Source organism: Hydra vulgaris, chromosome 10, assembly GCF_038396675.1.
Source record: "Hydra vulgaris chromosome 10, alternate assembly HydraT2T_AEP".
NCBI classification, from domain to species: domain Eukaryota; kingdom Metazoa; phylum Cnidaria; class Hydrozoa; order Anthoathecata; family Hydridae; genus Hydra; species Hydra vulgaris.
In genome coordinates, this window is record NC_088929.1 from 29,536,292 (window position 1) to 29,544,423 (window position 8,132).

Sequence of the window (8,132 nt, forward strand, 5' to 3'; positions counted from 1 at the left end):
AAAAAGTCATTACTTGTGTAGATATAATATTTTTTAATTATATATTTTAGATTATATAAAATTTAAAAAGCTAATAAGCATGAAGTATATCTATTTTAAAACTAAAAGTAATTTAGATGTTAAAAAATATTTTCTACGAGACAGTGATGTGTAAATTGCCAAACTTTAAGAAAAGTGTAAAAATCGGTGCCGGTTCAACAAATGGTCTTCATATAAATTACTCACCGAGATGTTCTCGGTGAGTAATGAAAGTCTAAACTAACCTAATATTACTGGAGAAAGCACATAAGATAAAACTTCAAAAAGAAAATCTACACCATTAACAGAATAACTTTTCATTTTTGAAAAAGAATAAAAAGCTTTTTATGCTACATTTGCGAGCCTAACGGCTTCCGAAGGGTTTTCATTTAATTCGATTTATTCTTCAAAAAATTTATGCTCTCTCTAAGATCCGGAACTAACGTCAGTTAACACAGTTCGTAATCATGTGGTAGAATACAGCAAAATAATTAGATTCGCTAAAGTTCATCAAATTGAATTGCACAAGAAAACAAAAAAAACAAAATATATATATATATATATTTATTTATTTATTTATATTTGTTATCACTTTGCATATTCAAAGAATAATATAAATATATATTTATATTTTTCTTTGTATATGCAAAGTGATAACAATTATTAGACGATCGCATACAGATAACGATATCTTGCAAAAATTTATTAAGGCTGAGTTTGGACAACTGTCTTTAATATTGGATTGCAATACAAGATCGAGCAACCTTCTGTTTCAATATTTAACTTGGTAAGATTGCATAGACAATCTTACCAAGTTAAATATTGTATATAAAAATGAGTCTTCTGCAATACCTACTTAACGGTAGAGTTCCATTCAAGTCGAGGAAGAAATAGTTACTGTGCCTTTTTTATTTAAATGTCAAGAACGTTCAATTGAATTCATCAAAAAATTTAACTTTTTTTCACTGTTTTACTGTTTTAGCACAAACATCAGTCGAATAGTACTTTAATCCTTTAGTGCTTAGCTGCATTACTTTGGGTACTTTATTAAATAATTTAGTAAGTCTTTAAGTATAAGAAAGGAAATAGATCGTATTATTAAACAAGGGCAATCACAAATGCAGCCAATTAGATAAGAGACGTTTTTATCAAAAATAAATAAAGAAATGGCACTTTTTGAAAATTGTAGTACACGTAATGACTATTTAAGAAGAGCTTGTTCAATTCTAATGAACCCAACAAGTGTTGAGGCTAAGTGAACCTTTTTTTCTGAAGGATTAATAAAAAAACTTTAAACGCATTTTTGCGTTTCTAAAGTCACATTTTAAAAGTACACAAACGTAATGTACTTCTTTATTTCTGACAATACTTTTTTAGAATTATTTGACATGTTAAACTAACATGTTTTTCATCCGTGATTGGAAAAGACTTCCGGGATTAAAATCGCAACTAGAAAGTTATCAAGGGTCATATTGCGTAACCTTTTTTAGTAAGTAAATGGAACCAATGAATTTTAAGTTAACTTTAAACAAAAGTTTAACTATTTTTATGCAGGAAACTGCATAAAAATAGGTAACCTAAAAAGATATCAAAAACCTATAAGCTTAGTGTACACCCTCTTGGTGTTTTCTTAATTTGTTAAGACTATTACTTTTATTAAGAAAAGAAATTAAAAAATGAATTTTATTATACGGCAATTTATAAAGTTTGTACTATAATTTTGAGATTTTCTAACCTTAGATGAATCATCCCGAGCTAATGTTGAAATAGCTGATGCAAGAAGCAAAAGTTTCCAACTCATCATGTGCTTGTGTTTTCACGTTTTTAAAGTTAGCGCTATATGGTATTAAAGTTAACTACTAAATTCCAATAAATTATTTAAAATTATTTTTTTAATGTGTCCTTATAAATTCTTTTTTTTGTTTACTCAACTGTTAGTTCGTTTTGACTTTTTTGTTGCTCGTTGAAATTAAAATGCAAGGTAACAACGAAATTGAAAAGTTCCGTAATTGTTCTTTAAAGTATTAATATAACACTTTCCTGCATTATTGGTATATCATGTCAAACGAACGTCATTAACCATTTTTATAGTTAAACACTTTACATGTTTTCTGTGTAAAAAGGCATTCAATTTGACCCATTAAACACTATACGTGTTTTTCTATTTAGCTAAAGTTTCAATAGGTTTTCCCTTCCGTGATGTTTTTGATACAAGTTGTTTATAAATCATTTGCTATTTATTAGCAGATTTTAGGTATTGCATGCTTTTAAACAACAAGTTCGCTCACTAAATGCTTAAAGAATATTTAGTAGCAAACTTTAAAGGCAAACTTTTTTCAACTTTTACACGTACTTAAGGTTGCGCATAAGGTTTACAGTTATATATACAAAAATAAACGATATATACACTTTTGTATTATTTTTTTTTAATTTTGTCGTTGTTATTAAAGTATTCCAAAATGACCGATCGGATTTTCTCAAAGCACTGTGTAGAAGCATTTAACTAGAAAAATGTCTTTCTAAACAGTGTTGCATATATGGATAGAGAAGGTGTCGAACCTTTAATCTCTTAAATCTGAAGCAACCGCTCTATTTAGCGCCGAAGCTACTTTATAACAGATTTTCCAAATGCATAAAGTTTTAGTCTGAAAAAAGAAACTTAACTGTTCAAAAATATTTCTAGTTGCAGATAAATTTTTTTAGAAATCAAAACAAGAGCAAAATTTTAATATTTTATTTTGAAACAATTTGGAGGAAAGTATGTGAGTTTTATGAGCTGATAGAACTGAAGCGACTGCTCTTATGGCAGCTGTTATTTTGTTCCATCTATTTAAATGTTTTTGATTTATTTTTTTTCAAATACCTTCAACCGAGGTAGAAAAAAACCAAATTTAAAAATTGTTTAGAACTATCAAAACCGAATAGAAAATTTTTTAGAATTATCAAAATCAACTAATGCTATACCATTATGATTACTAAGTAAGAATAATATCTTAGAGGCTTTTGCAATAAAAAGAGATCTAGCTAAACTGAATTTCACCGTTTTCATATCTAAGAGTAATGTTTTATACCTTTATAAGAACTCTTTAAATTATTTGAACCGTACTGTTACCTTAAATAAGTAGCACATACGATGTTATGCAGTTTACCGTATATTTGAAATAAACAGTTTTAGATTGCTAATTTATGCTATTCTGAAGTTTCTTAAAAACAAATAATGAATAATGTTTGTATTTAAAGATTTTATAACCAAAGCCAATAACCATAGCCGTAGACAAGTAAATCAGGCAAAAAAAATATTTATGGATTATTTACCCCAAAAAGTAATATAAATACTTAAAGTTATAACATATAGATTTAAATCTAAGGACTTAAAGTTAAATACATGTTTTAACTTTAACAAGTTTTAGCAAGTGAAATGAAAAATTTATTTTTTTATCATGTGCGCCAACATGGCGAGATTTTATTTTTTTTGACAGAATCAACTCATTTTTGCATCACAGCATCACTCCATTTGATTTCAATACTGTTTAAAAAGAGAACTCACAAATAAATTGTTTTGCAACGATAAAACTTTAGCGTTAATAAAGAGCAGCCGTTCTTTTTAACGATGGCCTAAAACATTTTCTACTTGAAACTTTTAAATGTTGATTTTTTCATTTACTTTGATGGTTTACTTTGATCGTGTCAACTAACAACATTGTCAGCATGTTATAGAGCACCAAAAAAACTAATTGATTGCTTCACAAAATTGCACATTTAATGAAAAGGTTTCTTCAGTCATACTTTCTTACTTTTTATGGTCAGAGCGGGCATAGAGCTTCAGACCTTACAGTTCTTATATATTTTAGAGAACTTCCTTTCAAATATAAAAGAAAAATAGACAGATTGATAAGTATTTAACTAATAGGAATTTATAGTTGAAACGGTCTTGTCAAAGACCATTGAACTATAGTGTTAACGTTTTTTTCTAATCAATGTCGTTTATCGGAACCTCTGGATTTTGAAAACAAGACGTTCCAATAAGCCCAGAAAATAAATCATTGCGACACGACTGCCTAATATAAAAATTTTTATAAAAGAAATTTTATTAAAAAGGCAATACTGAATTTAAAAAATTCGTTTTCAGAAATGTTTTAAAACCACACATATTGAAACGCCGTGGTTAAAGGGCTCGCGCCAGAATCAAAAGATTAGAGCTCCTATACCTGTTCTAGCCATATAAACGGCATCGGTAAAAAAGACGTGTAAACTTTCTAGTTAATTAATTGCCCTTTTACAATGTTTTGTAAAAAATTTATAATTAACAAAACCAATTTTATCGATTTGTAGATAAAAAGAAAAAGATAAATAGTAATAATTAAAATAAGATAAAAAGAATAAATTACAACAAACAACAGCTTATTTATACTTATTACTTATTAAGTCCTCATTAATTTTATTATGTAATTAACAACTTTACTTAAAGAAGCTAGAAATCTAATGAAAAAAATAATAAATATAGAATTTTTCGTTTTTAATTTTCAAGTGTTATTACTTTGAACGTGCGGCTTGACTCTGATTACCAGTAACAACACATGCGTAGAAAAGGAAGTAGAGGGATGACAGCCCCCACTATATTTAGTCAAAAGTAAGATCACTACCACCTCTCTCCTACAAATATCTAACTCTGGCTGCTTAGTAACCTCTTTTAACTACATGAACATCATACAAACTGAGTATTATACTGTATATTTTAAAATTGTTCAATAAGTATTTTATGTATGTTTAGTTTTAAACTAAGGATGTTATGGTTAGAATTAGCATTCAGCTGAATTGCAATTCAGCCGAGCTCTTAGTAATTCAACTGCTGAAAAAGAGTGAATAGTTATATGTTGAGAGGTTTCAAGAATAACTGAGCATTCTGTTGGACTGGTTCAAAACCTTGATCTTAAACCACTAAAATGTGTGGAAGCTAGATGTCAAAAATAAAACTTACAAAGAAGATAAATTAATTATTCGTGAAGCTAAAAACAATCCATTTATCTCCAGCAGCAACATTAAAAATTAGAGTTAAATGTAATTTCACGTACAATTAGAGGGCGTTAACTTAAAGCAAGTTTATATCCTGGGTCACTAAGAAGCTTTTATTAAAAAAGAACAACAAATAAAAGCCAGAAATTTGTAAAGAGATGGTTCCAAAATATTAGTACGAGACAATTGGATTGGCCAGTACAATCGCCAGATTTAGTTCAAATAAAAAATTTTGGGATTAAATCAATTGCAATAAAGTAACAGACAAACCTTGAGAAAAAAAAAAAATTTTTTTTCTAAACTAGTTTTAATATAAAACATTGAATTTCCTTTTTTTTTTAATATAAAATCAAATTAACCATTTCTGTAATTATTATATTTTTCAGTAAAATTCCCGCTGTAAACAAAGTTGTTAGTTAAATAAGAAAAATTAATAAGAACTTAATAATTTTTTTAAAGTTAAAAACAAAAAATATTATAATTAATTGCTGCAAATGAAATGTATTTTTCTAAATCTTCATGTATTTATCACTTTTTCCACCTCTGTATATATATTTTGATAAGTACAATGTATTTATAAAAATGATCATAGTTTTAATTGGTTTACTCAATATTAAAACACCATCAACTAGGTAAAATGAATATAAACAATGATTAGTGTTTAGCTGTGTAAATACATTTACTTAATATAAAATCAACTTGATATAAAAATTAATGACAGTAAAAACATGTTTAGCTGCATGAATAAATTTGAGTTGAAGCAATTTATTTAACTATAATGTCAACGCTAACATTTTAAACCATTTGTTCCTACAAAGTTCTCTTCTCCCAAAAGCATCATTTTCTCTTCCAGAAGTAAATTTTTCCCCCGAAAGGCAAGTTCTTTGATTTATAATTTTATTAAAATCAATTAACTATAATATAAACATTTTTTAAAAAGTTTTTCAACAAAGTAAAAAATATTTAAGCTAAGACATTGTTTGCAAATAAGAAAAAAAAAAAAAAAATCAACAAAAACAATCAAAGTAAGTGCAAAAAACTCCCTTGCTTAAGTATTTTTGTAAATGGCGCTTTGGAAGACATATTAAATTAAATAAAGACCAACGATAATATAATAATGATAATAAAATAATAATAATAACAATAATAAAAATAGTAATAATAATAAAAATATCAAAACAAATAAAAAAGAATACAAAAGAAAATGGAAAAAAAAACAGCAATGGGTAAGCAACAAGTGCCTACTTTGCTTGCATTTGATAGTACAAGCAAAAATACTTTCGATAACTGTCAACGTTTCTGTTTGTAAAAAATTTCTTTTAAACTTTTGTTTCCTAATTGATATCGAAATTTAATTGAGAGAGATTGAAATTTAATTGAGGGAGTTACAAGCTTTATGATTTTACTAACAAATGCAAAAATTTTACTTTGTTTTTGCTAAACGTTTAATATAAAAATTACAAATTTTATATATTGACATCTTGGTTTCTAACAAATAGTAAAATTCTTGAAAAATGCTTGATTTAAGTTTTGAAAAATGGTTAAATGGTTAAGTTTTTATCAAGAAGTTTTGATTGGAATGAATAGAATTTAAAAAATTTATGTTTCTGTTATTTTGCATAAAACCAAATTAATAAATCATGTAATATACAATTCAATATAATATAATTCAAAATAAGCTGTATAAACTTTTTTAATTTTATATTAAGTAGTGTTTTGACAATAAATATCAGGGCCCCCGACCTTGGCCTTGTTGGCCCTAAATGTAAGACTTTGTAAAATAAAGATAATGTTAATATTGTTAGCTTTCAAAATTTTGTTCAAAATTTTATTCATTTTATTTACAAACGTGTTTTTGTTTACTGAATCGATTGCATCTTGCGACAATAAATTCCAATCCCCTATTACTCTATAGCTTAGTTTCAAATAATTGTAGGAATGTCCTACAACAGTTGCACAACAACTTTATTTTATAATAGAAACATTCTCGAGCGTAACTTAACGTCAGTTAAACACGTCAGTGCACAACTTAACGTCAGTTAAACAACAATGTTTAAAATAGAAACAACTTGATTTCTGTATCAATTGTTGTACAACAATGTCGCACAAATGTTTGACAATATTTGAAAACAAATGTTGTCCAACATTTAAAACTAATAAAATACAACTGTTGAATACCAAACATGCTTGTTAAACGTTTAATACTGAAAACAATTTTTAGCTCAGTGTTAATAAAGTATTTTAACCAATTTTTTATTTTATATATATATATATATATATATATATATATATATATATATATATATATATATATATATATATATATATATATATATATATATATATATGAATATATATATTCCAGAATGAATACCCATCCAATACCAAACTTTATTGAAATAAAGCTTCAAAATTAAGAGATAATGAAAGTTAAAAAATAATTAAAGTTGAGGGATGGTCAGGGATAGGTGATGATCAAAGGTAAGAGATGATCAAAGTTAAGAGATAATAGACTGGGTGTATAAAAAAGAGCAATTGCTTTTACTCAGTAATTGGTCAGCTTTACGTGAATAATAATTTCAGCAGTTTTGTTTAAGTTTTATTCACGTAAAGCTGAGCAATTACTAAGTACATTGCTTAACTCTACGTGAATAAAAATTTGTGCAAAACTGCTGAAGTTTTAATTCACGTAACTGACTAATTACTGACTAATTACTGAGTAAAAGCAATTGCTTTTTTTTATTCACCCGGCCTATTGTCTCTTATCTTTGATCATCTTTTAACTTTGATCATCTCTTACCTTTGATTATTTCTTATCTTTGATTATCTCTTAACTTTAATTATTTCTTAACTTTAATTATCTCTTAATTTGAATTATCACTTAAATTTGATTTTACCTGGGGGTTTTTTATGTCTTGATGTTCTTCATCCCTTGTTTTCATTTAAAGTAAAAGTTTAATTGGTTATTATTTTTTCTCAAACATTTACACAATCCTTTACAACCATTAAATGTTAAAATAATTTAAAATTTAATTTAAAATACACTTAATGCTCGTCAATCTAAATCTAAAAGAAAAAAAAAATTATTAGGATATTAAAAA